General features: G+C 51.3%; 37 pseudogenes; all 37 read left to right on the plus strand.

The window, feature by feature from the left end:
- The first annotated feature begins 235 nt into the window (after nucleotides 1–235).
- Nucleotides 236–354, plus strand: LOC141051806 (5S ribosomal RNA; annotated as a pseudogene).
- Nucleotides 355–1,786: 1,432 nt separating this feature from the next.
- On the plus strand, nucleotides 1,787–1,905 carry LOC141054481 (5S ribosomal RNA; annotated as a pseudogene).
- Nucleotides 1,906–3,150: 1,245 nt separating this feature from the next.
- Nucleotides 3,151–3,269, plus strand: LOC141054492 (5S ribosomal RNA; annotated as a pseudogene).
- Nucleotides 3,270–4,319: 1,050 nt separating this feature from the next.
- LOC141058909 (5S ribosomal RNA) lies at nucleotides 4,320–4,438 on the plus strand (annotated as a pseudogene).
- A 2,021-nt stretch (nucleotides 4,439–6,459) lies between these two features.
- Nucleotides 6,460–6,578, plus strand: LOC141058775 (5S ribosomal RNA; annotated as a pseudogene).
- A 77-nt stretch (nucleotides 6,579–6,655) lies between these two features.
- LOC141054514 (5S ribosomal RNA) lies at nucleotides 6,656–6,774 on the plus strand (annotated as a pseudogene).
- Nucleotides 6,775–7,431: 657 nt separating this feature from the next.
- LOC141051557 (5S ribosomal RNA) lies at nucleotides 7,432–7,550 on the plus strand (annotated as a pseudogene).
- Nucleotides 7,551–8,019: 469 nt separating this feature from the next.
- On the plus strand, nucleotides 8,020–8,138 carry LOC141054525 (5S ribosomal RNA; annotated as a pseudogene).
- A 649-nt stretch (nucleotides 8,139–8,787) lies between these two features.
- On the plus strand, nucleotides 8,788–8,906 carry LOC141057951 (5S ribosomal RNA; annotated as a pseudogene).
- A 273-nt stretch (nucleotides 8,907–9,179) lies between these two features.
- LOC141051810 (5S ribosomal RNA) lies at nucleotides 9,180–9,298 on the plus strand (annotated as a pseudogene).
- A 77-nt stretch (nucleotides 9,299–9,375) lies between these two features.
- LOC141054536 (5S ribosomal RNA) lies at nucleotides 9,376–9,494 on the plus strand (annotated as a pseudogene).
- An 845-nt stretch (nucleotides 9,495–10,339) lies between these two features.
- On the plus strand, nucleotides 10,340–10,458 carry LOC141056277 (5S ribosomal RNA; annotated as a pseudogene).
- A 272-nt stretch (nucleotides 10,459–10,730) lies between these two features.
- Nucleotides 10,731–10,849, plus strand: LOC141054547 (5S ribosomal RNA; annotated as a pseudogene).
- A 461-nt stretch (nucleotides 10,850–11,310) lies between these two features.
- Nucleotides 11,311–11,429, plus strand: LOC141056446 (5S ribosomal RNA; annotated as a pseudogene).
- A 256-nt stretch (nucleotides 11,430–11,685) lies between these two features.
- LOC141057956 (5S ribosomal RNA) lies at nucleotides 11,686–11,804 on the plus strand (annotated as a pseudogene).
- A 1,058-nt stretch (nucleotides 11,805–12,862) lies between these two features.
- LOC141058141 (5S ribosomal RNA) lies at nucleotides 12,863–12,981 on the plus strand (annotated as a pseudogene).
- An 861-nt stretch (nucleotides 12,982–13,842) lies between these two features.
- LOC141056457 (5S ribosomal RNA) lies at nucleotides 13,843–13,961 on the plus strand (annotated as a pseudogene).
- Nucleotides 13,962–14,422: 461 nt separating this feature from the next.
- Nucleotides 14,423–14,541, plus strand: LOC141051937 (5S ribosomal RNA; annotated as a pseudogene).
- Nucleotides 14,542–15,386: 845 nt separating this feature from the next.
- LOC141055450 (5S ribosomal RNA) lies at nucleotides 15,387–15,505 on the plus strand (annotated as a pseudogene).
- A 468-nt stretch (nucleotides 15,506–15,973) lies between these two features.
- Nucleotides 15,974–16,092, plus strand: LOC141056468 (5S ribosomal RNA; annotated as a pseudogene).
- Nucleotides 16,093–16,357: 265 nt separating this feature from the next.
- On the plus strand, nucleotides 16,358–16,476 carry LOC141057959 (5S ribosomal RNA; annotated as a pseudogene).
- A 2,038-nt stretch (nucleotides 16,477–18,514) lies between these two features.
- On the plus strand, nucleotides 18,515–18,633 carry LOC141056479 (5S ribosomal RNA; annotated as a pseudogene).
- A 1,425-nt stretch (nucleotides 18,634–20,058) lies between these two features.
- LOC141055550 (5S ribosomal RNA) lies at nucleotides 20,059–20,177 on the plus strand (annotated as a pseudogene).
- Nucleotides 20,178–20,449: 272 nt separating this feature from the next.
- LOC141059282 (5S ribosomal RNA) lies at nucleotides 20,450–20,568 on the plus strand (annotated as a pseudogene).
- A 461-nt stretch (nucleotides 20,569–21,029) lies between these two features.
- Nucleotides 21,030–21,148, plus strand: LOC141058147 (5S ribosomal RNA; annotated as a pseudogene).
- Nucleotides 21,149–21,225: 77 nt separating this feature from the next.
- Nucleotides 21,226–21,344, plus strand: LOC141059011 (5S ribosomal RNA; annotated as a pseudogene).
- A 77-nt stretch (nucleotides 21,345–21,421) lies between these two features.
- LOC141051897 (5S ribosomal RNA) lies at nucleotides 21,422–21,540 on the plus strand (annotated as a pseudogene).
- Nucleotides 21,541–22,189: 649 nt separating this feature from the next.
- On the plus strand, nucleotides 22,190–22,308 carry LOC141055599 (5S ribosomal RNA; annotated as a pseudogene).
- A 656-nt stretch (nucleotides 22,309–22,964) lies between these two features.
- On the plus strand, nucleotides 22,965–23,083 carry LOC141052664 (5S ribosomal RNA; annotated as a pseudogene).
- A 469-nt stretch (nucleotides 23,084–23,552) lies between these two features.
- Nucleotides 23,553–23,671, plus strand: LOC141054558 (5S ribosomal RNA; annotated as a pseudogene).
- Nucleotides 23,672–24,328: 657 nt separating this feature from the next.
- LOC141057964 (5S ribosomal RNA) lies at nucleotides 24,329–24,447 on the plus strand (annotated as a pseudogene).
- A 273-nt stretch (nucleotides 24,448–24,720) lies between these two features.
- On the plus strand, nucleotides 24,721–24,839 carry LOC141051814 (5S ribosomal RNA; annotated as a pseudogene).
- A 77-nt stretch (nucleotides 24,840–24,916) lies between these two features.
- LOC141054569 (5S ribosomal RNA) lies at nucleotides 24,917–25,035 on the plus strand (annotated as a pseudogene).
- An 845-nt stretch (nucleotides 25,036–25,880) lies between these two features.
- LOC141056335 (5S ribosomal RNA) lies at nucleotides 25,881–25,999 on the plus strand (annotated as a pseudogene).
- A 272-nt stretch (nucleotides 26,000–26,271) lies between these two features.
- LOC141054580 (5S ribosomal RNA) lies at nucleotides 26,272–26,390 on the plus strand (annotated as a pseudogene).
- Nucleotides 26,391–26,851: 461 nt separating this feature from the next.
- Nucleotides 26,852–26,970, plus strand: LOC141056490 (5S ribosomal RNA; annotated as a pseudogene).
- Nucleotides 26,971–27,235: 265 nt separating this feature from the next.
- LOC141057969 (5S ribosomal RNA) lies at nucleotides 27,236–27,354 on the plus strand (annotated as a pseudogene).
- The last annotated feature ends 32 nt before the right edge of the window (nucleotides 27,355–27,386 follow it).

Here is a 27,386-nt window from a genome sequence, read left to right on the forward strand (position 1 = left end):
TATCCTTCTTGAAAAGAACGTCAGAGATGGCACGCGTCCGTCAACGGCCATTCTAAGCTGAATATGCATTCCCTTGTCACATCGCAGCCGCTAAGCAGCTTGAGGCCGGGCCAGTACCGGCATAGGAGACTGGCTGGGAATCCCTGGTCCTGTTGACATTTTGTACATTTTTTTTCCAAGCTTGCCCTTCCGAGTTTATCCTTCTTGAAAAGAACGTCAGAGATGGCACGCTTCCGTCAACGGCCATTCTAAGCTGAATATGCATGCCCTCGTCAGATCGCAGCCGCTAAGCAGCTTGAGGCCGGGCCAGTACCAGCATGGGAGACTGGCTGGGAATCCCTGGTCCTGTTGACATTTTGTACGTTTTATTTCCAAGCTTGCCCTTCCGAGTTTATCCTTCTTGAAAAGAACGTCAGAGATGGCACGCTTCCGTCAACGGCCATTCTAAGCTGAATATGAATGCCCTCGTCAGTTCGCAGCCGCTAAGCAGCTTGAGGCCGGGCCAGTACCGGCATGGGAGACTGGCTGGGAATCCCTGGTCCTGTTGACATTTTGTATGTTTTTTTTCCAAGCTTGCCCTTCCGAGTTTATCCTTCTTGAAAAGAACGTCAGAGATGGCACGCTTCCGTCAACGGCCATTCTAAGCTGAATATGCATGCCCTCGTCAGATCGCAGCAGCTTGAGGCCGGGCCAGTACCGGCATGGGAGACTGGCTGGGAATCCCTGGTCCTGTTGACATTTTGTACGTTTTATTTCCAAGCTTGCCCTTCCGAGTTTATCCTTCTTGAAAAGAACGTCAGAGATGGCACGCTTCCGTCAACGGCCATTCTAAGCTTAATATGCATGCCCTCGTCAGATCGCAGCCGCTAAGCAGCTTGAGGCTGGGCCAGTACTGGCATGGGAGACTGGCTGGGAATCCCTGGTCGTGATGACATTTTGTACGTTTTTTTTCCAAGCTTGCCCTTCCGAGTTTATCCTTCTTGAAAAGAACGTCAGAGATGGCACACTTCCGTCAATGGCCATTCTAAGCTGAATATGCATGCCCTTGTCAGATCGCAGCAGCTTGAGGCCGTGCCAGTACCGGCATGGGAGACTGGCTGGGAATCCCTGGTCCTGTTGACATTTTGTACGTTTTATTTCCAAGCTTGCCCTTCCGAGTTTATCCTTCTTGAAAAGAACGTCAGAGATTGCACACTTCCGTCAATGGCCATTCTAAGCTAAATATGCATGCCCTCGTCAGATCGCAGCTGCTAAGCAGCCTGAGGCCGGGCCAGTACCGGCATGGGAGACTGGCTGGGAATCCCTGGTCCTGTTGACATTTTGTACGTTTTTTTTCCAAGCTTGCCCTTCCGAGTTTATCCTTCTTGAAAAAAACGTCAGAGATGGCACACTTCCAGCAACGGCCATTCTAAGCTGAATATGTCTGCCCTCGTCAGATCGCAGCCGCTAAGCAGCTTGAGGCCGGGCCAGTACTGGCATGGGAGACTGGCTGGGAATCCCTGGTCCTGTTGACATTTTGTACGTTTTTTTCCAAGCTTGCCCTTCCGAGTTTATTCTTCTTGAAAAAAACGTCAGAGATGGCACGCTTCCGTCAACGGCCATTCTAAGCTGAATATGCCTTCCCTCGTCAGATCGCAGCCGCTAAGCAGCTTGAGGCCGGGCCAGTACCGGCATGGGAGACTGGCTGGGAATCCCTGGTCCTGTTGACATTTTGTACGTTTTATTTCCAAGCTTGCCCTTCCGAGTTTATCCTTCTTGAAAAGAACGTCAGAGATGGCACGCTTCCGTCAACGGCCATTCTAAGCTGAATATGCATGCCCTCGTCAGATCGCAGCCGCTAAGCAGCTTGAGGCCGGGCCAGTACCGGCATGGGAGACTGGCTGGGAATCCCTGGTCCTGTTGACATTTTGAATGTTTTTTTTCCAAGCTTGCCCTTCCGAGTTTATCCTTCTTGAAAAGAACGTCAGAGATGGCACGCTTCCGTCAACGGCCATTCTAAGCTGAATATGCATGCCCTCGTCAGATCGCAGCAGCTTGAGGCCGGGCCAGTACCGGCATGGGAGACTGGCTGGGAATCCCTGGTCCTGTTGACATTTTGTACGTTTTATTTCCAAGCTTGCCCTTCCGAGTTTATCCTTCTTGAAAAGAACGTCAGAGATGGCACACTTCCGTCAATGGCCATTCTAAGCTGAATATGCATGCCCTCATCAGATCGCAGCCGCTAAGCAGCCTGAGGCCGGGCCAGTACCGGCATGGGAGACTGGCTGGGAATCCCTGGTCCTGTTGACATTTTGTACGTTTTTTTTCCAAGCTTGCCCTTCCGAGTTTATCCTTCTTGAAAAAAACGTCAGAGATGGCACGCTTCCGTCAACGGCCATTCTAAGCTGAATATGCCTGCCCTCGTCAGATCGCAGCCGCTAAGCAGCTTGAGGCCGGGCCAGTACCGGCATGAGAGACTGGCTGGGAATCCCTGGTCCTGCTGACATTTTGTACGTTTTTTTTCCAAGCTTGCCCTTCCGAGTTTATCCTTCTTGAAAAGAACGTCAGAGATGTCACGCGTCCGTCAACGGCCATTCTAAGCTGAATATGCATACCCTCGTCACATCGCAGCCGCTAAGCAGCTTGAGGCTGGGCCAGTACCGGCTTGGGAGACTGGCTGGGAATCCCTGGTCCTGTTGACATTTTGTACGTTTTATTTCCAAGCTTGCCCTTCCGAGTTTATCCTTCTTGAAAAGAACGTCAGAGATGGCACGCTTCCGTCAACGGCCATTCTAAGCTGAATATGCATCCCCTCGTCAGATCGCAGCCGCTAAGCAGCTTGAGGCCGGGCCAGTACCGGCATGGGAGACTGGCTGGGAATCCCTGGTCCTGTTGACATTTTGTACGTTTTATTTCCAAGCTTGCCCTTCCGAGTTTATCCTTCTTGAAAAGAACGTCAGAGATGGCACGCTTCCGTCAACGGCCATTCTAAGCTGAATATGCATCCCCTCGTCAGATCGCAGCCGCTAAGCAGCTTGAGGCCGGGCCAGTACCGGCATGGGAGACTGGCTGGGAATCCCTGGTCCTGTTGACATTTTGTACGTTTTATTTCCAAGCTTGCCCTTCCGAGTTTATCCTTCTTGAAAAGAACGTCAGAGATGGCACGCTTCTGTCAACGGCCATTCTAAGCTGAATATGCATGCCCTCGTCAGATCGCAGCCGCTAAGCAGCTTGAGGCCGGGCCAGTACCGGCATGGGAGACTGGCTGGGAATCCCTGGTCCTGTTGACATTTTGTACGTTTTATTTCCAAGCTTGCCCTTCCGAGTTTATCCTTCTTGAAAAGAACGTCAGAGATGGCACGCTTCCGTCAACGGCCCTTCTAAGCTGAATATGCATGCCCTCGTCAGATCGCAGCAGCTTGAGGCCGGGCCAGTACCGGCATGGGAGACTGGCTGGGAATCCCTGGTCCTGTTGACATTTTGTACGTTTTTTTTTCCAAGCTTGCCCTTCCGAGTTTATCCTTCTTGAAAAGAACGTCAGAGATGGCACGCTTCCGTCAACGGCCATTCTAAACTGAATATGCATGCCCTCGTCACATCGCAGCCGCTAAGCAGCTTGAGGCCGGGCCAGTACCGGCATGGGAGACTGGCTGGGAATCCCTGGTCCTGTTGACATTTTGTACGTTTTATTTCCAAGCTTGCCCTTCCGAGTTTATCCTTCTTGAAAAAAACGTCAGAGATGGCACGCTTCCGTCAACGGCCATTCTAAGCTGAATATACATTCCCTCGTCAGATCGCAGCCTCTAAGCAGCTTGAGGCCGGGCCAGTACCGGCATGGGAGACTGGCTGGGAATCCCTGGTCCTGTTGACATTCTGTATGTTTTTTTTCCAAGCTTGCCCTTTCGAGTTTATCCTTCTTGAAAAAAACGTCAGAGATGGCACGCTTCCATCATCGGCCATTCTAAGCTGAATATGCATTCCCTCGTCACATCGCAGCCGCTAAGCAGCTTGAGGCCGGGCCAGTACCGGCATGGTAGTCTGGCTGGGAATCCCTGGTCCTTTTGACATTTTGTACGTTTTATTTCCAAGCTTGCCCTTCCGAGTTTATCCTTCTTGAAAAGAACGTCAGAGATGGCACGCTTCCGTCAACGGCCATTCTAAGCTGAATATGCATGCCCTTGTCAGATCGCAGCCGCTAAGCAGCTTGAGGCCGGGCCAGTACCGGCATGGGAGACTGGCTGGGAATCCCTGGTCCTGTTGACATTTTGTACGTTTTTTTTCCAAGCTTGCCCTTCCGAGTTTATCCTTCTTGAAAAAAACGTCAGAGATGGCACGCTTCCGTCAACGGCCATTCTAAGCTGAATATGCCTGCCCTCGTCAGATCGCAGCCGCTAAGCAGCTTGAGGCCGGGCCAGTACCGGCATGGGAGTCTGGCTGGGAATCCCTGGTCCTGTTGACATTTTGTACGTTTTTTTTCCAAGCTTGCCCTTCCGAGTTTATCCTTCTTGAAAAGAACGTCAGAGATGGCACGCTTCCGTCAACGGCCATTCTAAGCTGAATATGCATGCCCTCGTCAGATCGCAGCCGCTAAGCAGCTTGAGGCCGGGCCAGTACCGGCATGGGAGACTGGCTGGGAATCACTGATCGTGTTGACATTTTGTACGTTTTATTTCCAAGCTTGCCCTTTCGAGTTTAACCTTCTTGAAAAGAACGTCAGAGATGGCACACTTCCGTCAATGGCCATTCTAAGCTGAATATGCATGCCCTCGTCAGATTGCAGCTGCTAAGCAGCTTGAGGCTGGGCCAGTACCGGCATGGGAGACTGGCTGGGAATCCCTGGTCCTGTTGACATTTTGTACGTTTTATTTCCAAGCTTGCCCTTCCGAGTTTATCCTTCTTGAAAAGAACGTCAGAGATGGCACGCTTCCGTCAATGGCCATTCTAAGCTGAATATGCATGCCCTCGTCAGATCGCAGTCGCTAAGCAGCTTGAGGCCGGGCCAGTACCGGCATGGGAGACTGGCTGGGAATCCCTGGTCCTGTTGACATTTTGTACGTTTTTTTTCCAAGCTTGCCCTTCCGAGTTTATCCTTCTTGAAAAAAACGTCAGAGATGGCACGCTTCCGTCAACTGCCATTCTAAGCTGAATATGCATGCCCTCGTCAGATTGCAGCCGCTAAGCAGCGTGAGGCTGGGCCAGTACCGGCATGGGAGACTGGCTGGGAATCCCTAGTCCTGTTGACATTTTGTACGTTTTATTTCCAAGCTTGCCCTTCCGAGTTTATCCTTCTTGAAAAGAACGTCAGAGATGGCACGCTTCCGTCAATGGCCATTCTAAGCTGAATATGCATGCCCTCGTCAGATCGCAGCTGCTAAGCAGCTTGAGGCCGGGCCAGTACCGGCATGGGAGACTAGCTGGGAATCCCTGGTCCTGTTGACATTTTGTATGTTTTTTTTCCAAGCTTGCCCTTCCGAGTTTATCCTTCTTGAAAAGAACGTCAGAGATGGCACGCTTCCGTCAACGGCCATTCTAAGCTGAATATGCATGCCCTCGTCAGATCGCAGCAGCTTGAGGCCGGGCCAGTACCAGCATGGGAGACTGGCTGGGAATCCCTGGTCCTGTTGACATTTTGTACGTTTTATTTCCAAGCTTGCCCTTCCGAGTTTATCCTTCTTGAAAAGAACGTCAGAGATGGCACACTTCCGTCAATGGCCCTTCTAAGCTGAATATGCATGCCCTCGTCACATCGCAGCCGCTAAGCAGCTTGAGGCCGGGCCAGTACCGGCATAGGAGACTGGCTGGGAATCCCTGGTCCTGTTGACATTTTGTACATTTTTTTTCCAAGCTTGCCCTTCCGAGTTTATCCTTCTTGAAAAGAACGTCAGAGATGGCACGCTTCCGTCAACGGCCATTCTAAGCTGAATATGCATGCCCTCGTCAGATCGCAGCCGCTAAGCAGCCTGAGGCCGGGCCAGTACCGGCATGGGAGACTGGCTGGGAATCCCTGGTCCTGTTGACATTTTGTACGTTTTTTTTCCAAGCTTGCCCTTCCGAGTTTATCCTTCTTGAAAAGAACGTCAGAGATGGCACACTTCCGTCAATGGCCATTCTAAGCTGAATATGCATGCCCTCGTCAGATCGCAGCAGCTTGAGGCCGGGCCAGTACCGGCATGGGAGACTGCCTGGGAATCCCTGGTCCTGTTGACATTTTGTACGTTTTATTTCCAAGCTTGCCCTTCCGAGTTTATCCTTCTTGAAAAGAACGTCAGAGATGGCACACTTCCGTCAATGGCCATTCTAAGCTGAATATGCATGCCCTCGTCAGATCGCAGCCGCTAAGCAGCCTGAGGCCGGGCCAGTACCGGCATGGGAGACTGGCTGGGAATCCCTGGTCCTGTTGACATTTTGTATGTTTTTTTTCCAAGCTTGCCCTTCCGAGTTTATCCTTCTTGAAAAAAACGTCAGAGATGGCACGCTTCCGTCAACGGCCATTCTAAGCTGAATATGCTTGCCCTCGTCAGATCGCAGCCGCTAAGCAGCTTGAGGCCGGGCCAGTACCGGCATGGGAGACTGGCTGGGAATCCCTGGTCCTGTTGACATTTTGTACGTTTTTTTTCCAAGCTTGCCCTTCCGAGTTTATCCTTCTTGAAAAAAACGTCAGAGATGGCACGCTTCCGTCAACGGCCATTCTAAGCTGAATATGCATGCCCTCGTCAGATCGCAGCCGCTAAGCAGCTTGAGGCCGGGCCAGTACCGGCATGGGAGACTGGCTGGGAATCCCTGGTCCTGTTGACATTTTGTACGTTTTATTTCCAAGCTTGCCCTTCCGAGTTTATCCTTCTTGAAAAGAACGTCAGAGATGGCACGCTTCCGTTAACGGCCATTCTAAGCTGAATATGCATGCCCTCGTCAGATCGCAGCCGCTAAGCAGCTTGAGGCCGGGCCAGTACCGGCATGGGAGACTGGCTGGGAATCCCTGGTCCTGTTGACATTTTGTATGTTTTTTTTCCAAGCTTGCCCTTCCGAGTTTATCCTTCTTGAAAAGAACGTCAGAGATGGCATGCTTCCGTCAACGGCCATTCTAAGCTGAATATGCATGCCCTCGTCAGATCGCAGCAGCTTGAGGCCGGGCTAGTACCGGCATGGGAGACTGGCTGGGAATCCCTGGTCCTGTTGACATTTTGTACGTTTTATTTCCAAGCTTGCCCTTCCGAGTTTATCCTTCTTGAAAAGAACGTCAGAGATGGCACACTTCCGTCAATGGCCCTTCTAAGCTGAATATGCATGCCCTCATCAGATCGCAGCCGCTAAGCAGCCGGAGGCCGGGCCAGTACCGGCATGGGAGACTGGCTGGGAATCCCTGGTCCTGTTGACATTTTGTACGTTTTTTTTCCAAGCTTGCCCTTCCGAGTTTATCCTTCTTGAAAAAAACGTCAGAGATGGCACGCTTCTGTCAACGGCCATTCTAAGCTGAATATGCCTGCCCTCGTCAGATCGCAGCCACTAAGCAGCTTGAGGCCGGGTCAGTACTGGCATGGGAGACTGGCTGGGAATCCCTGGTCCTGTTGACATTTTGTACGTTTTTTTTCCAAGCTTGCCCTTCCGAGTTTATCCTTCTTGAAAAGAACGTCAGAGATGGCACGCGTCCGTCAATGGCCATTCTAATCTGAATATGCATTCCCTCGTCAGATCGCAGCCGCTAAGCAGCTTGAGGCCGGGCCAGTACCGGCATACGAGACTGGCTGGGAATCCCTGGTCCTGTTGACATTTTGTACATTTTTTTTCCAAGCTTGCCCTTCCGAGTTTATCCTTCTTGAAAAGAACGTCAGAGATGGCACGCTTCCGTCAACGGCCATTCTAAGCTGAATATGCATGCCCTCGTCAGATCGCAGCCGCTAAGCAGCTTGAGGCCGGGCCAGTACCAGCATGGGAGACTGGCTGGGATTCCCTGGTCCTGTTGACATTTTGTACGTTTTATTTCCAAGCTTGCCCTTCCGAGTTTATCCTTCTTGAAAAGAACGTCAGAGATGGCACGCTTTCGTCAACGGCCATTCTAAGCTGAATATGCATGCCCTCGTCAGATCGCAGCCGCTAAGCAGCTTGAGGCCGGGCCAGTACCGGCATGGGAGACTGGCTGGGAATCCCTGGTCCTGTTGACATTTTGTACGTTTTTTTTCCAAGCTTGCCCTTCCGAGTTTATCCTTCTTGAAAAAAACGTCAGAGATGGCACGCTTCCGTCAACGGCCATTCTAAGCTGAATATGCATGCCCTCGTCAGATCGCAGCAGCTTGAGGCTGGGCCAGTACCGGCATGGGAGACTGGCTGGGAATCCCAGGTCCTGTTGACATTTTGTACGTTTTTTTTCCAAGCTTGCCCTTCCGAGTTTATCCTTCTTGAAAAGAACGTCAGAGATGGCACGCTTCCGTCAACGGCCATTCTAAGCTGAATATGCATGCCCTCGTCAGATCGCAGCAGCTTGAGGCCGGCCCAGTACCAGCATGGGAGACTGGCTGGGAATCCCTGGTCCTGTTGACATTTTGTACGTTTTATTTCCAAGCTTGCCCTTCCGAGTTTATCCTTCTTGAAAAGAACGTCAGAGATGGCACACTTCCGTCAATGGCCCTTCTAAGCTGAATATGCATGCCCTCATCAGATCGCAGCTGCTAAGCAGCCGGAGGCCGGGCCAGTACCGGCATGGGAGACTGGCTGGGAATCCCTGGTCCTGTTGACGTTTTGTACGTTTTTTTTCCAAGCTTGCCCTTCCGAGTTTATCCTTCTTGAAAAAAAAGTCAGAGATGGCACGCTTCTGTCAACGGCCATTCTAAGCTGAATATGCCTGCCCTCGTCAGATCGCAGCCACTAAGCAGCTTGAGGCCGGGCCAGTACCGGCATGGGAGACTGGCTGGGAATCCCTGGTCCTGTTGACATTTTGTACGTTTTTTTTCCAAGCTTGCCCTTCCGAGTTTATCCTTCTTGAAAAGAACGTCAGAGATGGCACGCGTCCGTCAACGGCCATTCTAAGCTGAATATGCATTCCCTCGTCACATCGCAGCCGCTAAGCAGCTTGAGGCCGGGCCAGTACCGGCATAGGAGACTGGCTGGGAATCCCTGGTCCTGTTGACATTTTGTACATTTTTTTTCCAAGCTTGCCCTTCCGAGTTTATCCTTCTTGAAAAGAACGTCAGAGATGGCACGCTTCCGTCAACGGCCATTCTAAGCTGAATATGCATGCCCTCGTCAGATCGCAGCCGCTAAGCAGCTTGAGGCCGGGCCAGTACCAGCATGGGAGACTGGCTGGGAATCCCTGGTCCTGTTGACATTTTGTACGTTTTATTTCCAAGCTTGCCCTTCCGAGTTTATCCTTCTTGAAAAGAACGTCAGAGATGGCACGCTTCCGTCAACGGCCATTCTAAGCTGAATATGCATGCCCTCGTCAGATCGCAGCCGCTAAGCAGCTTGAGGCCGGGCCAGTACCGGCATGGGAGACTGGCTGGGAATCCCTGGTCCTGTTGACATTTTGTATGGTTTTTTTCCAAGCTTGCCCTTCCGAGTTTATCCTTCTTGAAAAGAACGTCAGAGATGGCACGCTTCCGTCAACGGCCATTCTAAGCTGAATATGCATGCCCTCGTCAGATCGCAGCAGCTTGAGGCCGGGCCAGTACCGGCATGGGAGACTGGCTGGGAATCCCTGGTCCTGTTGACATTTTGTACGTTTTATTTCCAAGCTTGCCCTTCCGAGTTTATCCTTCTTGAAAAGAACGTCAGAGATGGCACGCTTCCGTCAACGGCCATTCTAAGCTGAATATGCATGCCCTCGTCAGATCGCAGCCGCTAAGCAGCTTGAGGCTGGGCCAGTACTGGCATGGGAGACTGGCTGGGAATCCCTGGTCGTGTTGACATTTTGTACGTTTTTTTTCCAAGCTTGCCCTTCCGAGTTTATCCTTCTTGAAAAGAACGTCAGAGATGGCACACTTCCGTCAATGGCCATTCTAAGCTGAATATGCATGCCCTTGTCAGATCGCAGCAGCTTGAGGCCGGGCCAGTACCGGCATGGGAGACTGGCTGGGAATCCCTGGTCCTGTTGACATTTTGTACGTTTTATTTCCAAGCTTGCCCTTCCGAGTTTATCCTTCTTGAAAAGAACGTCAGAGATTGCACACTTCCGTCAATGGCCATTCTAAGCTAAATATGCATGCCCTCGTCAGATCGCAGCTGCTAAGCAGCCTGAGGCCGGGCCAGTACCGGCATGGGAGACTGGCTGGGAATCCCTGGTCCTGTTGACATTTTGTACGTTTTTTTTCCAAGCTTGCCCTTCCGAGTTTATCCTTCTTGAAAAAAACGTCAGAGATGGCACGCTTCCGTCAACGGCCATTCTAAGCTGAATATGCCTGCCCTCGTCAGATCGCAGTCGCTAAGCAGCTTGAGGCCGGGCCAGTACTGGCATGGGAGACTGGCTGGGAATCCCTGGTCCTGTTGACATTTTGTACGTTTTTTTCCAAGCTTGCCCTTCCGAGTTTATTCTTCTTGAAAAAAACGTCAGAGATGGCACGCTTCAATCAACGGCCATTCTAAGCTGAATATGCATGCCCTCGTCAGATCGCAGCCGCTAAGCAGCTTGAGGTCGGGCCAGTACCGGCATGGGAGACTGGCTGGGAATCCCTGGTCCTGTTGACATTTTGTACGTTTTATTTCCAAGCTTGCCCTTCCGAGTTTATCCTTCTTGAAAAGAACGTCAGAGATGGCACGCTTCCGTCAACGGCCATTCTAAGCTGAATATGCATGCCCTCGTCAGATCGCAGCCGCTAAGCAGCTTGAGGCCGGGCCAGTACCGGCATGGGAGACTGGCTGGGAATCCCTGGTCCTGTTGACATTTTGAATGTTTTTTTTCCAAGCTTGCCCTTCCGAGTTTATCCTTCTTGAAAAGAACGTCAGAGATGGCACGCTTCCGTCAACGGCCATTCTAAGCTGAATATGCATGCCCTCGTCAGATCGCAGCAGCTTGAGGCCGGGCCAGTACCGGCATGGGAGACTGGCTGGGAATCCCTGGTCCTGTTGACATTTTGTACGTTTTATTTCCAAGCTTGCCCTTCCGAGTTTATCCTTCTTGAAAAAAACATCAGAGATGGCACGCTTCCGTCAACGGCCATTCTAAGCTGAATATGCATGCCCTCGTCAGATCGCAGCCGCTAAGCAGCTTGAGGCTGGGCCAGTACCGGCATGGGAGACTGGCTGGGAATCCCTGGTCATGTTGACATTTTGTACGTTTTTTTTCCAAGCTTGCCCTTCCGAGTTTATCCTTCTTGAAAAAAACGTCAGAGATGGCACGCTTCCGTCAACGGCCATTCTAAGCTGAATATGCATGCCCTCGTCAGATCGCAGCTGCTAAGCAGCTTGAGGCCGGGCCAGTACCGGCATGGGAGACTGGCTGGGAATCCCTGGTCCTGTTGACATTTTGTACGTTTTTTTTCCAAGCTTGCCCTTCCGAGTTTATCCTTCTTGAAAAGAACGTCAGAGATGGCACGCTTCCGTCAACGGCCATTCTAAGCTGAATATGCATGCCCTCGTCAGATCGCAGCAGCTTGAGGCCGGGCCAGTACCAGCATGGGAGACTGGCTGGGAATCCCTGGTCCTGTTGACGTTTTATTTCCAAGCTTGCCCTTCCGAGTTTATCCTTCTTGAAAAAAACGTCAGAGATGGCACACTTCTGTCAACGGCCATTCTAAGCTGAATATGCCTGCCCTCGTCAGATCGCAGCCACTAAGCAGCTTGAGGCCGGGCCAGTACCGGCATGGGAGACTGGCTGGGAATCCCTGGTCCTGTTGACATTTTGTACGTTTTTTTTCCAAGCTTGCCCTTCCGAGTTTATCCTTCTTGAAAAGAACGTCAGAGATGGCACGCGTCCGTCAACGGCCATTCTAAGCTGAATATGCATTCCCTCGTCACATCGCAGCCTCTAAGCAGCTTGATGCCGGGCCAGTACCGGCATAGGAGACTGGCTGGGAATCCCTGGTCCTGTTGACATTTTGTACATTTTTTTTCCAAGCTTGCCCTTCCGAGTTTATCCTTCTTGAAAAGAACGTCAGAGATGGCACGCTTCCGTCAACGGCCATTTTAAACTAAATATGCATGCCCTCGTCACATCGCAGCCGCTAAGCAGCTTGAGGCCGGGCCAGTACCGGCATGGGAGACTGGCTGGGAATCCCTGGTCCTGTTGACATTTTGTACGTTTTATTTCCAAGCTTGCCCTTCCGAGTTTATCCTTCTTGAAAAAAACGTCAGAGATGGCACGCTTCCGTCAACGGCCATTCTAAGCTGAATATGCATTCCCTCGTCAGATCGCAGCCTCTAAGCAGCTTGAGGCCGGGCCAGTACCGGCATGGGAGACTGGCTGGGAATCCCTGGTCCTGTTGACATTCTGTATGTTTTTTTTTCCAAGCTTGCCCTTCCGAGTTTATCCTTCTTGAAAAAAACGTCAGAGATGGCACGCTTCCATCATCGGCCATTCTAAGCTGAATATGCATTCCCTCGTCACATCGCAGCCGCTAAGCAGCTTGAGGCCGGGCCAGTACCGGCATGGGAGACTGGCTGGGAATCCCTGGTCCTGTTGACATTTTGTACGTTTTATTTCCAAGCTTGCCCTTCCGAGTTTATCCTTCTTGAAAAGAACGTCAGAGATGGCACGCTTCCGTCAACGGCCATTCTAAGCTGAATATGCATGCCCTTGTCAGATCGCAGCCGCTAAGCAGCTTGAGGCCGGGCCAGTACCGGCATGGGAGACTGGCTGGGAATCCCTGGTCCTGTTGACATTTTGTACGTTTTTTTTCCAAGCTTGCCCTTCCGAGTTTATCCTTCTTGAAAAAAACGTCAGAGATGGCACGCTTCCGTCAACGGCCATTCTAAGCTGAATATGCCTGCCCTCGTCAGATCGCAGCCGCTAAGCAGCTTGAGGCCGGGCCAGTACCGGCATGGGAGACTGGCTGGGAATCCCTGGTCCTGTTGACATTTTGTACGTTTTTTTTCCAAGCTTGCCCTTCCGAGTTTATCCTTCTTGAAAAGAACGTCAGAGATGGTACGCTTCCGTCAACGGCCATTCTAAGCTGAATATGCATGCCCTCGTCAGATCGCAGCCGCTAAGCAGCTTGAGGCCGGGCCAGTACCGGCATGGGAGACTGGCTGGGAATCACTGATCGTGTTGACATTTCGTACGTTTTATTTCCAAGCTTGCCCTTTCGAGTTTAACCTTCTTGAAAAGAACGTCAGAGATGGCACACTTCCGTCAATGGCCATTCTAAGCTGAATATGCATGCCCTCGTCAGATTGCAGCTGCTAAGCAGCTTGAGGCTGGGCCAGTACCGGCATGGGAGACTGGCTGGGAATCCCTGGTCCTGTTGACATTTTGTACGTTTTATTTCCAAGCTTGCCCTTCCGAGTTTATCCTTCTTGAAAAGAACGTCAGAGATGGCACGCTTCCGTCAATGGCCATTCTAAGCTGAATATGCATGCCCTCGTCAGATCGCAGTCGCTAAGCAGCTTGAGGCCGGGCCAGTACCGGCATGGGAGACTGGCTGGGAATCCCTGGTCCTGTTGACATTTTGTACGTTTTTTTTCCAAGCTTGCCCTTCCGAGTTTATCCTTCTTGAAAAAAACGTCAGAGATGGCACGCTTCCGTCAACGGCCATTCTAAGCTGAATATGCATGCCCTCGTCAGATTGCAGCCGCTAAGCAGCTTGAGGTTGGGCCAGTACCGGCATGGGAGACTGGCTGGGAATCCCTGGTCCTGTTGACGTTTTGTACGTTTTATTTCCAAGCTTGCCCTTCCGAGTTTATCCTTCTTAAAAAGAACGTCAGAGATGGCACGCTTCCGTCAACGGCCATTCTAAGCTGAATATGCATGCCCTCGTCAGATCGCAGCTGCTAAGCAGCTTGAGGCCGGGCCAGTACCGGCATGGGAGACTGGCTGGGAATCCCTGGTCCTGTTGACATTTTGTATGTTTTTTTTCCAAGCTTGCCCTTCCGAGTTTATCCTTCTTGAAAAGAACGTCAGAGATGGCACGCTTCCGTCAACGGCCATTCTAAGCTGAATATGCATGCCCTCGTCAGATCGCAGCAGCTTGAGGCCGGGCCAGTACCAGCATGGGAGACTGGCTGGGAATCCCTAGTCCTGTTGACATTTTGTACGTTTTTTTTCCAAGCTTGCCCTTCCGAGTTTATCCTTCTTGAAAAAAACGTCAGAGATGGCACGCTTCCGTCAACGGCCATTCTAAGCTGAATATGCATGCCCTCGTCAGATCGCAGCCGCTAAGCAGCTTGAGGCCGGGCCAGTACCGGCATGGGAGACTGGCTGGGAATCCCTGGTCCTGTTAACATTTTGTACGTTTTATTTCCAAGCTTGCCCTTCCGAGTTTATCCTTCTTGAAAAGAACATCAGAGATGGCACGCTTCCGTTAACGGCCATTCTAAGCTGAATATACATGCCCTCGTCAGATCGCAGCCGCTAAGCAGCTTGAGGCCGGGCCAGTACCGGCATGGGAGACTGGCTGGGAATCCCTGGTCCTGTTGACATTTTGTATGTTTTTTTTCCAAGCTTGCCCTTCCGAGTTTATCCTTCTTGAAAAGAACGTCAGAGATGGCATGCTTCCGTCAACGGCCATTCTAAGCTGAATATGCATGCCCTCGTCAGATCGCAGCAGCTTGAGGCCGGGCCAGTACCGGCATGGGAGACTGGCTGGGAATCCCTGGTCCTGTTGACATTTTGTACGTTTTATTTCCAAGCTTGCCCTTCCGAGTTTATCCTTCTTGAAAAGAACGTCAGAGATGGCACACTTCCGTCAACGGCCATTCTAAGCTGAATATGCATGCCCTCGTCAGATCGCAGCCGCTAAGCAGCTTGAGGCTGGGCCAGTACTGGCATGGGAGACTGGCTGGGAATCCCTGGTCGTGTTGACATTTTGTACGTTTTTTTTCCAAGCTTGCCCTTCCGAGTTTATCCTTCTTGAAAAGAACGTCAGAGATGGCACACTTCCGTCAATGGCCATTCTAAGCTGAATATGCATGCCCTTGTCAGATCGCAGCAGCTTGAGGCCGGGCCAGTACCGGCATGGGAGGCTGGCTGGGAATCCCTGGTCCTGTTGACATTTTGTACGTTTTATTTCCAAGCTTGCCCTTCCGAGTTTATCCTTCTTGAAAAGAACGTCAGAGATTACACACTTCCGTCAATGGCCATTCTAAGCTAAATATGCATGCCCTCATCAGATCGCAGCTGCTAAGCAGCCTGAGGCCGGGCCAGTACCGGCATGGGAGACTGGCTGGGAATCCCTGGTCCTGTTGACATTTTGTACGTTTTTTTTCCAAGCTTGCCCTTCCGAGTTTATCCTTCTTGAAAAAAACGTCAAAGATGGCACGCTTCTGTCAACGGCCATTCTAAGCTGAATATGCCTGCCCTCGTCAGATCGCAGCCGCTAAGCAGCTTGAGGCCGGGCCAGTACTGGCATGGGAGACTGGCTGGGAATCCCTGGTCCTGTTGACATTTTGTACATTTTTTTCCAAGCTTGCCCTTCCGAGTTTATTCTTCTTGAAAAAAACGTCAGAGATGGCACGCTTCCGTCAACGGCCATTCTAAGCTGAATATTCCTTCCCTCGTCAGATCGCAGCCGCTAAGCAGCTTGAGGCCGGGCCAGTACCGGCATGGAAGACTGGCTGGGAATCCCTGGTCCTGTTGACATTTTGTACGTTTTATTTCCAAGCTTGCCCTTCCGAGTTTATCCTTCTTGAAAAAAACATCAGAGATGGCACGCTTCCGTCAACGGCCATTCTAAGCTGAATATGCATGCCCTCGTCAGATCGCAGCCGCTAAGCAGCTTGAGGCTGGGCCAGTACCGGCATGGGAGACTGGCTGGGAATCCCTGGTCCTGTTGACATTTTGTACGTTTTTTTTCCAAGCTTGCCCTTCCGAGTTTATCCTTCTTGAAAAAAACGTCAGAGATGGCACGCTTCCGTCAACGGCCATTCTAAGCTGAATATGCATGCCCTCGTCAGATCGCAGCTGCTAAGCAGCTTGAGGCCGGGCCAGTACCGGCATGGGAGACTGGCTGGGAATCCCTGGTCCTGTTGACATTTTGTACGTTTTTTTTCCAAGCTTGCCCTTCCGAGTTTATCCTTCTTGAAAAGAACGTCAGAGATGGCACGCTTCCGTCAACGGCCATTCTAAGCTGAATATGCATGCCCTCGTCAGATCGCAGCAGCTTGAGGCCGGGCCAGTACCAGCATGGGAGACTGGCTGGGAATCCCTGGTCCTGTTGACATTTTGTACGTTTTATTTCCAAGCTTGCCCTTCCGAGTTTATCCTTCTTGAAAAAAACGTCAGAGATGGCACGCTTCTGTCAACGGCCATTCTAAGCTGAATATGCCTGCCCTCGTCAGATCGCAGCCACTAAGCAGCTTGAGGCCGGGCCAGTACCGGCATGGGAGACTGGCTGGGAATCCCTGGTCCTGTTGACATTTTGTACGTTTTTTTTCCAAGCTTGCCCTTCCGAGTTTATCCTTCTTGAAAAGAACGTCAGAGATGGCACGCGTCCGTCAACGGCCATTCTAAGCTGAATATGCATTCCCTCGTCACATCGCAGCCTCTAAGCAGCTTGATGCCGGGCCAGTACCGGCATAGGAGACTGGCTGGGAATCCCTGGTCCTGTTGACATTTTGTACATTTTTTTTCCAAGCTTGCCCTTCCGAGTTTATCCTTCTTGAAAAGAACGTCAGAGATGGCACGCTTCCGTCAACGGCCATTTTAAACTAAATATGCATGCCCTCGTCACATCGCAGCCGCTAAGCAGCTTGAGGCCGGGCCAGTACCGGCATGGGAGACTGGCTGGGAATCCCTGGTCCTGTTGACATTTTGTACGTTTTATTTCCAAGCTTGCCCTTCCGAGTTTATCCTTCTTGAAAAAAACGTCAGAGATGGCACGCTTCCGTCAACGGCCATTCTAAGCTGAATATGCATTCCCTCGTCAGATCGCAGCCTCTAAGCAGCTTGAGGCCGGGCCAGTACCGGCATGGGAGACTGGCTGGGAATCCCTGGTCCTGTTGACATTCTGTATGTTTTTTTTTCCAAGCTTGCCCTTCCGAGTTTATCCTTCTTGAAAAAAACGTCAGAGATGGCACGCTTCCATCATCGGCCATTCTAAGCTGAATATGCATTCCCTCGTCACATCGCAGCCGCTAAGCAGCTTGAGGCCGGGCCAGTACCGGCATGGGAGACTGGCTGGGAATCCCTGGTCCTGTTGACATTTTGTACGTTTTAGTTCCAAGCTTGCCCTTCCGAGTTTATCCTTCTTGAAAAGAACGTCAGAGATGGCACGCTTCCGTCAACGGCCATTCTAAGCTGAATATGCATGCCCTTGTCAGATCGCAGCCGCTAAGCAGCTTGAGGCCGGGCCAGTACCGGCATGGGAGACTGGCTGGGAATCCCTGGTCCTGTTGACATTTTGTACGTTTTTTTTCCAAGCTTGCCCTTCCGAGTTTATCCTTCTTGAAAAAAACGTCAGAGATGGCACGCTTCCGTCAACGGCCATTCTAAGCTGAATATGCCTGCCCTCGTCAGATCGCAGCCGCTAAGCAGCTTGAGGCCGGGCCAGTACCGGCATGGGAGACTGGCTGGGAATCGCTGGTCCTGTTGATATTTTGTACGTTTTTTTTCCAAGCTTGCCCTTCCGAGTTTATCCTTCTTGAAAAGAACGTCAGAGATGGTACGCTTCCGTCAACGGCCATTCTAAGCTGAATATGCATGCCCTCGTCAGATCGCAGCCGCTAAGCAGCTTGAGGCCGGGCCAGTACCGGCATGGGAGACTGGCTGGGAATCACTGATCGTGTTGACATTTTGTACGTTTTATTTCCAAGCTTGCCCTTTCGAGTTTAACCTTCTTGAAAAGAACGTCAGAGATGGCACACTTCCGTCAATGGCCATTCTAAGCTGAATATGCATGCCCTCGTCAGATTGCAGCTGCTAAGCAGCTTGAGGCTGGGCCAGTACCGGCATGGGAGACTGGCTGGGAATCCCTGGTCCTGTTGACATTTTGTACGTTTTATTTCCAAGCTTGCCCTTCCGAGTTTATCCTTCTTGAAAAGAACGTCAGAGATGGCACGCTTCCGTCAATGGCCATTCTAAGCTGAATATGCATGCCCTCGTCAGATCGCAGTCGCTAAGCAGCTTGAGGCCGGGCCAGTACCGGCATGGGAGACTGGCTGGGAATCCCTGGTCCTGTTGACATTTTGTACGTTTTTTTTCCAAGCTTGCCCTTCCGAGTTTATCCTTCTTGAAAAAAACGTCAGAGATGGCACGCTTCCGTCAACGGCCATTCTAAGCTGAATATGCATGCCCTCGTCAGATTGCAGCCGCTAAGCAGCTTGAGGTTGGGCCAGTACCGGCATGGGAGACTGGCTGGGAATCCCTGGTCCTGTTGACGTTTTGTACGTTTTATTTCCAAGCTTGCCCTTCCGAGTTTATCCTTCTTAAAAAGAACGTCAGAGATGGCACGCTTCCGTCAACGGCCATTCTAAGCTGAATATGCATGCCCTCGTCAGATCGCAGCTGCTAAGCAGCTTGAGGCCGGGCCAGTACCGGCATGGGAGACTGGCTGGGAATCCCTGGTCCTGTTGACATTTTGTATGTTTTTTTTCCAAGCTTGCCCTTCCGAGTTTATCCTTCTTGAAAAGAACGTCAGAGATGGCACGCTTCCGTCAACGGCCATTCTAAGCTGAATATGCATGCCCTCGTCAGATCGCAGCAGCTTGAGGCCGGGCCAGTACCAGCATGGGAGACTGGCTGGGAATCCCTAGTCCTGTTGACATTTTGTACGTTTTTTTTCCAAGCTTGCCCTTCCGAGTTTATCCTTCTTGAAAAAAACGTCAGAGATGGCACGCTTCCGTCAACGGCCATTCTAAGCTGAATATGCATGCCCTCGTCAGATCGCAGCCGCTAAGCAGCTTGAGGCCGGGCCAGTACCGGCATGGGAGACTGGCTGGGAATCCCTGGTCCTGTTAACATTTTGTACGTTTTATTTCCAAGCTTGCCCTTCCGAGTTTATCCTTCTTGAAAAGAACATCAGAGATGGCACGCTTCCGTTAACGGCCATTCTAAGCTGAATATGCATGCCCTCGTCAGATCGCAGCCGCTAAGCAGCTTGAGGCCGGGCCAGTACCGGCATGGGAGACTGGCTGGGAATCCCTGGTCCTGTTGACATTTTGTATGTTTTTTTTCCAAGCTTGCCCTTCCGAGTTTATCCTTCTTGAAAAGAACGTCAGAGATGGCATGCTTCCGTCAACGGCCATTCTAAGCTGAATATGCATGCCCTCGTCAGATCGCAGCAGCTTGAGGCCGGGCCAGTACCGGCATGGGAGACTGGCTGGGAATCCCTGGTCCTGTTGACATTTTGTACGTTTTATTTCCAAGCTTGCCCTTCCGAGTTTATCCTTCTTGAAAAGAACGTCAGAGATGGCACACTTCCGTCAACGGCCATTCTAAGCTGAATATGCATGCCCTCGTCAGATCGCAGCCGCTAAGCAGCTTGAGGCTGGGCCAGTACTGGCATGGGAGACTGGCTGGGAATCCCTGGTCGTGTTGACATTTTGTACGTTTTTTTTCCAAGCTTGCCCTTCCGAGTTTATCCTTCTTGAAAAGAACGTCAGAGATGGCACACTTCCGTCAATGGCCATTCTAAGCTGAATATGCATGCCCTTGTCAGATCGCAGCAGCTTGAGGCCGGGCCAGTACCGGCATGGGAGACTGGCTGGGAATCCCTGGTCCTGTTGACATTTTGTACGTTTTATTTCCAAGCTTGCCCTTCCGAGTTTATCCTTCTTGAAAAGAACGTCAGAGATTACACACTTCCGTCAATGGCCATTCTAAGCTAAATATGCATGCCCTCATCAGATCGCAGCTGCTAAGCAGCCTGAGGGCGGGCCAGTACCGGCATGGGAGACTGGCTGGGAATCCCTGGTCCTGTTGACATTTTGTACGTTTTTTTTCCAAGCTTGCCCTTCCGAGTTTATCCTTCTTGAAAAAAACGTCAAAGATGGCACGCTTCTGTCAACGGCCATTCTAAGCTGAATATGCCTGCCCTCGTCAGATCGCAGCCGCTAAGCAGCTTGAGGCCGGGCCAGTACTGGCATGGGAGACTGGCTGGGAATCCCTGGTCCTGTTGACATTTTGTACATTTTTTTCCAAGCTTGCCCTTCCGAGTTTATTCTTCTTGAAAAAAACGTCAGAGATGGCACGCTTCCGTCAACGGCCATTCTAAGCTGAATATTCCTTCCCTCGTCAGATCGCAGCCGCTAAGCAGCTTGAGGCCGGGCCAGTACCGGCATGGGAGACTGGCTGGGAATCCCTGGTCCTGTTGACATTTTGTACGTTTTATTTCCAAGCTTGCCCTTCCGAGTTTATCCTTCTTGAAAAGAACGTCAGAGATGGCACGCTTCCGTCAACGGCCATTCTAAGCTGAATATGCATGCCCTCGTCAGATCGCAGCCGCTAAGCAGCTTGAGGCCGGGCCAGTACTGGCATGGGAGACTGGCTGGGAATCCCTGGTCCTGTTGACATTTTGAATGTTTTTTTTCCAAGCTTGCCCTTCCGAGTTTATCCTTCTTGAAAAGAACGTCAGAGATGGCACGCTTCCGTCAACGGCCATTCTAAGCTGAATATGCATTCCCTCGTCAGATCGCAGCAGCTTGAGGCCGGGCCAGTACCGGCATGGGAGACTGGCTGGGAATCCCTGGTCCTGTTGACATTTTGTACGTTTTATTTCCAAGCTTGCCCTTCCGAGTTTATCCTTCTTGAAAAGAACGTCAGAGATGGCACACTTCCGTCAATGGCCATTCTAAGCTGAATATGCATGCCCTCATCAGATTGCAGCCGCTAAGCAGCCTGAGGCCGGGCCAGTACCGGCATGGGAGACTGGCTGGGAATCCCTGGTCCTGTTGACATTTTGTACGTTTTTTTTCCAAGCTTGCCCTTCCGAGTTTATCCTTCTTGAAAAAAACGTCAGAGATGGCACGCTTCCGTCAACGGCCATTCTAAGCTGAATATGCCTGCCCTCGTCAGATCGCAGCCGCTAAGCAGCTTGAGGCCGGGCCAGTACCGGCATGGGAGACTGGCTGGGAATCCCTGGTCCTGTTGACATTTTGTACGTTTTTTTTCCAAGCTTGCCCTTCCGAGTTTATCCTTCTTGAAAAGAACGTCAGAGATGGCACGCTTCCGTCAACGGCCATTCTAAGCTGAATATGCATGCCCTCGTCAGATCGCAGCCGCTAAGCAGCTTGAGGCCGGGCCAGTACCGGCATGGGAGACTGTCTGGGAATCCCTGGTCCTGTTGACATTTTGTACGTTTTATTTCCAAGCTTGCCCTTCCGAGTTTATCCTTCTTGAAAAGAACGTCAGAGATGGCACGCTTCCGTCAACGGCCATTCTAAGCTGAATATGCATGCCCTCGTCAGATCGCAGCTGCTAAGCAGCTTGAGGCCGGGCCAGTACTGGCATGGGAGACTGGCTGGGAATCCCTGGTCCTGTTGACATTTTGTATGTTTTTTTTCCAAGCTTGCCCTTCCGAGTTTATCCTTCTTGAAAAGAACGTCAGAGATGGCACGCTTCCGTCAACGGCCATTCTAAGCTGAATATGCATGCCCTCGTCAGATCGCAGCAGCTTGAGGCCGGGCCAGTACCAGCATGGGAGACTGGCTGGGAATCCCTGGTCCTGTTGACATTTTGTACGTTTTTTTTCCAAGCTTGCCCTTCCGAGTTTATCCTTCTTGAAAAAAACGTCAGAGATGGCACGCTTCTGTCAACGGCCATTCTAAGCTGAATATGCATGCCCTTGTCAGATCGCAGCAGCTTGAGGCCGGGCCAGTACCGGCATGGGAGACTGGCTGGGAATCCCTGGTCCTGTTGACATTTTGTACGTTTTATTTCCAAGCTTGCCCTTCCGAGTTTATCCTTCTTGAAAAGAACGTCAGAGATTACACACTTCCGTCAATGGCCATTCTAAGCTAAATATGCATGCCCTCATCAGATCGCAGCTGCTAAGCAGCCTGAGGCCGGGCCAGTACCGGCATGGGAGACTGGCTGGGAATCCCTGGTCCTGTTGACATTTTGTACGTTTTTTTTCCAAGCTTGCCCTTCCGAGTTTATCCTTCTTGAAAAAAACGTCAAAGATGGCACGCTTCTGTCAACGGCCATTCTAAGCTGAATATGCCTGCCCTCGTCAGATCGCAGCCGCTAAGCAGCTTGAGGCCGGGCCAGTACTGGCATGGGAGACTGGCTGGGAATCCCTGGTCCTGTTGACATTTTGTACATTTTTTTCCAAGCTTGCCCTTCCGAGTTTATTCTTCTTGAAAAAAACGTCAGAGATGGCATGCTTCCGTCAACGGCCATTCTAAGCTGAATATTCCTTCCCTCGTCAGATCGCAGCCGCTAAGCAGCTTGAGGCCGGGCCAGTACCGGCATGGGAGACTGGCTGGGAATCCCTGGTCCTGTTGACATTTTGTACGTTTTATTTCCAAGCTTGCCCTTCCGAGTTTATCCTTCTTGAAAAGAACGTCAGAGATGGCATGCTTCCGTCAACGGCCATTCTAAGCTGAATATGCATGCCCTCGTCAGATCGCAGCAGCTTGAGGCCGGGCTAGTACCGGCATGGGAGACTGGCTGGGAATCCCTGGTCCTGTTGACATTTTGTACGTTTTATTTCCAAGCTTGCCCTTCCGAGTTTATCCTTCTTGAAAAGAACGTCAGAGATGGCACACTTCCGTCAATGGCCCTTCTAAGCTGAATATGCATGCCCTCATCAGATCGCAGCCGCTAAGCAGCCGGAGGCCGGGCCAGTACCGGCATGGGAGACTGGCTGGGAATCCCTGGTCCTGTTGACATTTTGTACGTTTTTTTTCCAAGCTTGCCCTTCCGAGTTTATCCTTCTTGAAAAAAACGTCAGAGATGGCACGCTTCTGTCAACGGCCATTCTAAGCTGAATATGCCTGCCCTCGTCAGATCGCAGCCACTAAGCAGCTTGAGGCCGGGCCAGTACTGGCATGGGAGACTGGCTGGGAATCCCTGGTCCTGTTGACATTTTGTACGTTTTTTTTCCAAGCTTGCCCTTCCGAGTTTATCCTTCTTGAAAAGAACGTCAGAGATGGCAAGCGTCCGTCAATGGCCATTCTAATCTGAATATGCATTCCCTCGTCAGATCGCAGCCGCTAAGCAGCTTGAGGCCGGGCCAGTACCGGCATACGAGACTGGCTGGGAATCCCTGGTCCTGTTGACATTTTGTACATTTTTTTTCCAAGCTTGCCCTTCCGAGTTTATCCTTCTTGAAAAGAACGTCAGAGATGGCACGCTTCCGTCAACGGCCATTCTAAGCTGAATATGCATGCCCTCGTCAGATCGCAGCCACTAAGAAGCTTGAGACCGGGCCAGTACCAGCATGGGAGACTGGCTGGGATTCCCTGGTCCTGTTGACATTTTGTACGTTTTATTTCCAAGCTTGCCCTTCCGAGTTTATCCTTCTTGAAAAGAACGTCAGAGATGGCATGCTTTCGTCAACGGCCATTCTAAGCTGAATATGCATGCCCTCGTCAGATCGCAGCCGCTAAGCAGCTTGAGGCCGGGCCAGTACCGGCATGGGAGACTGGCTGGGAATCCCTGGTCCTGTTGACATTTTGTACGTTTTTTTTCCAAGCTTGCCCTTCCGAGTTTATCCTTCTTGAAAAAAACGTCAGAGATGGCACGCTTCCGTCAACGGCCATTCTAAGCTGAATATGCATGCCCTCGTCAGATCGCAGCTGCTAAGCAGCTTGAGGCTGGGCCAGTACCGGCATGGGAGACTGGCTGGGAATCCCAGGTCCTGTTGACATTTTGTACGTTTTTTTTCCAAGCTTGCCCTTCCGAGTTTATCCTTCTTGAAAAGAACGTCAGAGATGGCACGCTTCCGTCAACGGCCATTCTAAGCTGAATATGCATGCCCTCGTCAGATCGCAGCAGCTTGAGGCCGGGCCAGTACCAGCATGGGAGACTGGCTGGGAATCCCTGGTCCTGTTGACATTTTGTACGTTTTATTTCCAAGCTTGCCCTTCCGAGTTTATCCTTCTTGAAAAGAACGTCAGAGATGGCACACTTCCGTCAATGGCCCTTCTAAGCTGAATATGCATGCCCTCATCAGATCGCAGCTGCTAAGCAGCCGGAGGCCGGGCCAGTACCGGCATGGGAGACTGGCTGGGAATCCCTGGTCCTGTTGACGTTTTGTACGTTTTTTTTCCAAGCTTGCCCTTCCGAGTTTATCCTTCTTGAAAAAAACGTCAGAGATGGCACGCTTCTGTCAACGGCCATTCTAAGCTGAATATGCCTGCCCTCGTCAGATCGCAGCCACTAAGCAGCTTGAGGCCGGGCCAGTACCGGCATGGGAGACTGGCTGGGAATCCCTGGTCCTGTTGACATTTTGTACGTTTTTTTTCCAAGCTTGCCCTTCCGAGTTTATCCTTCTTGAAAAGAACGTCAGAGATGGCACGCGTCCGTCAACGGCCATTCTAAGCTGAATATGCATTCCCTCGTCACATCGCAGCCGCTAAGCAGCTTGAGGCCGGGCCAGTACCGGCATAGGAGACTGGCTGGGAATCCCTGGTCCTGTTGACATTTTGTACATTTTTTTTCCAAGCTTGCCCTTCCGAGTTTATCCTTCTTGAAAAGAACGTCAGAGATGGCACGCTTCCGTCAACGGCCATTCTAAGCTGAATATGCATGCCCTCGTCAGATCGCAGCCGCTAAGCAGCTTGAGGCCGGGCCAGTACCAGCATGGGAGACTGGCTGGGAATCCCTGGTCCTGTTGACATTTTGTATGTTTTATTTCCAAGCTTGCCCTTCCGAGCTTATCCTTCTTGAAAAGAACGTCAGAGATGGCACGCTTCCGTCAACGGCCATTCTAAGCTGAATATGCATGCCCTCGTCAGATCGCAGCCGCTAAGCAGCTTGAGGCCGGGCCAGTACCGGCATGGGAGACTGGCTGGGAATCCCTGGTCCTGTTGACATTTTGTATGGTTTTTTTCCAAGCTTGCCCTTCCGAGTTTATCCTTCTTGAAAAGAACGTCAGAGATGGCACGCTTCCGTCAACGGCCATTCTAAGCTGAATATGCATGCCCTCGTCAGATCGCAGCAGCTTGAGGCCGGGCCAGTACCGGCATGGGAGACTGGCTGGGAATCCCTGGTCCTGTTGACATTTTGTACGTTTTATTTCCAAGCTTGCCCTTCCGAGTTTATCCTTCTTGAAAAGAACGTCAGAGATGGCACACTTCCGTCAACGGCCATTCTAAGCTGAATATGCATGCCCTCGTCAGATCGCAGCCGCTAAGCAGCTTGAGGCTGGGCCAGTACTGGCATGGGAGACTGGCTGGGAATCCCTGGTCGTGTTGACATTTTGTACGTTTTTTTTCCAAGCTTGCCCTTCCGAGTTTATCCTTCTTGAAAAGAACGTCAGAGATGGCACACTTCCGTCAATGGCCATTCTAAGCTGAATATGCATGCCCTTGTCAGATCGCAGCAGCTTGAGGCCGGGCCAGTACCGGCATGGGAGACTGGCTGGGAATCCCTGGTCCTGTTGACATTTTGTACGTTTTATTTCCAAGCTTGCCCTTCCGAGTTTATCCTTCTTGAAAAGAACGTCAGAGATTGCACACTTCCGTCAATGGCCATTCTAAGCTAAATATGCATGCCCTCGTCAGATCGCAGCTGCTAAGCAGCCTGAGGCCGGGCCAGTACCGGCATGGGATACTGGCTGGGAATCCCTGGTCCTGTTGACATTTTGTACGTTTTTTTTCCAAGCTTGCCCTTCCGAGTTTATCCTTCTTGAAAAAAACGTCAGAGATGGCACGCTTCCGTCAACGGCCATTCTAAGCTGAATATGCCTGCCCTCGTCAGATCGCAGTCGCTAAGCAGCTTGAGGCCGGGCCAGTACTGGCATGGGAGACTGGCTGGGAATCCCTGGTCCTGTTGACATTTTGTACGTTTTTTTCCAAGCTTGCCCTTCCGAGTTTATTCTTCTTGAAAAAAACGTCAGAGATGGCACGCTTCCGTCAACGGCCATTCTAAGCTGAATATGCATGCCCTCGTCAGATCGCAGCCGCTAAGCAGCTTGAGGTCGGGCCAGTACCGGCATGGGAGAGTGGCTGGGAATCCCTGGTCCTGTTGACATTTTGTACGTTTTATTTCCAAGCTTGCCCTTCCGAGTTTATCCTTCTTGAAAAGAACGTCAGAGATGGCACGCTTCCGTCAACGGCCATTCTAAGCTGAATATGCATGCCCTCGTCAGATCGCAGCCGCTAAGCAGCTTGAGGCCGGGCCAGTACCGGCATGGGAGACTGGCTGGGAATCCCTGGTCCTGTTGACATTTTGAATGTTTTTTTTCCAAGCTTGCCCTTCCGAGTTTATCCTTCTTGAAAAGAACGTCAGAGATGGCACGCTTCCGTCAACGGCCATTCTAAGCTGAATATGCATGCCCTCGTCAGATCGCAGCAGCTTGAGGCCGGGCCAGTACCGGCATGGGAGACTGGCTGGGAATCCCTGGTCCTGTTGACATTTTGTACGTTTTATTTCCAAGCTTGCCCTTCCGAGTTTATCCTTCTTGAAAAAAACATCAGAGATGGCACGCTTCCGTCAACGGCCATTCTAAGCTGAATTTGCATGCCCTCGTCAGATCGCAGCCGCTAAGCAGCTTGAGGCTGGGCCAGTACCGGCATGGGAGACTGGCTGGGAATCCCTGGTCCTGTTGACATTTTGTACGTTTTTTTTCCAAGCTTGCCCTTCCGAGTTTATCCTTCTTGAAAAAAACGTCAGAGATGGCACGCTTCCGTCAACGGCCATTCTAAGCTGAATATGCATGCCCTCGTCAGATCGCAGCTGCTAAGCAGCTTGAGGCCGGGCCAGTACCGGCATGGGAGACTGGCTGGGAATCCCTGGTCCTGTTGACATTTTGTACGTTTTTTTTCCAAGCTTGCCCTTCCGAGTTTATCCTTCTTGAAAAGAACATCAGAGATGGCACGCTTCCGTCAACGGCCATTCTAAGCTGAATATGCATGCCCTCGTCAGATCGCAGCAGCTTGAGGCCGGGCCAGTACCAGCATGGGAGACTGGCTGGGAATCCCTGGTCCTGTTGACATTTTGTACGTTTTATTTCCAAGCTTGCCCTTCCGAGTTTATCCTTCTTGAAAAAAACGTCAGAGATGGCACGCTTCTGTCAACGGCCATTCTAAGCTGAATATGCCTGCCCTCGTCAGATCGCAGCCACTAAGCAGCTTGAGGCCGGGCCAGTACCGGCATGGGAGACTGGCTGGGAATCCCTGGTCCTGTTGACATTTTGTACGTTTTTTTTCCAAGCATGCCCTTC

The sequence above is a fragment of the Dendrobates tinctorius genome, unplaced genomic scaffold, assembly GCF_039654945.1.
Source record: "Dendrobates tinctorius isolate UK_male_01 unplaced genomic scaffold, ASM3965494v1 ptg000011l, whole genome shotgun sequence".
Classification (NCBI taxonomy): Eukaryota; Metazoa; Chordata; class Amphibia; order Anura; family Dendrobatidae; genus Dendrobates; species Dendrobates tinctorius.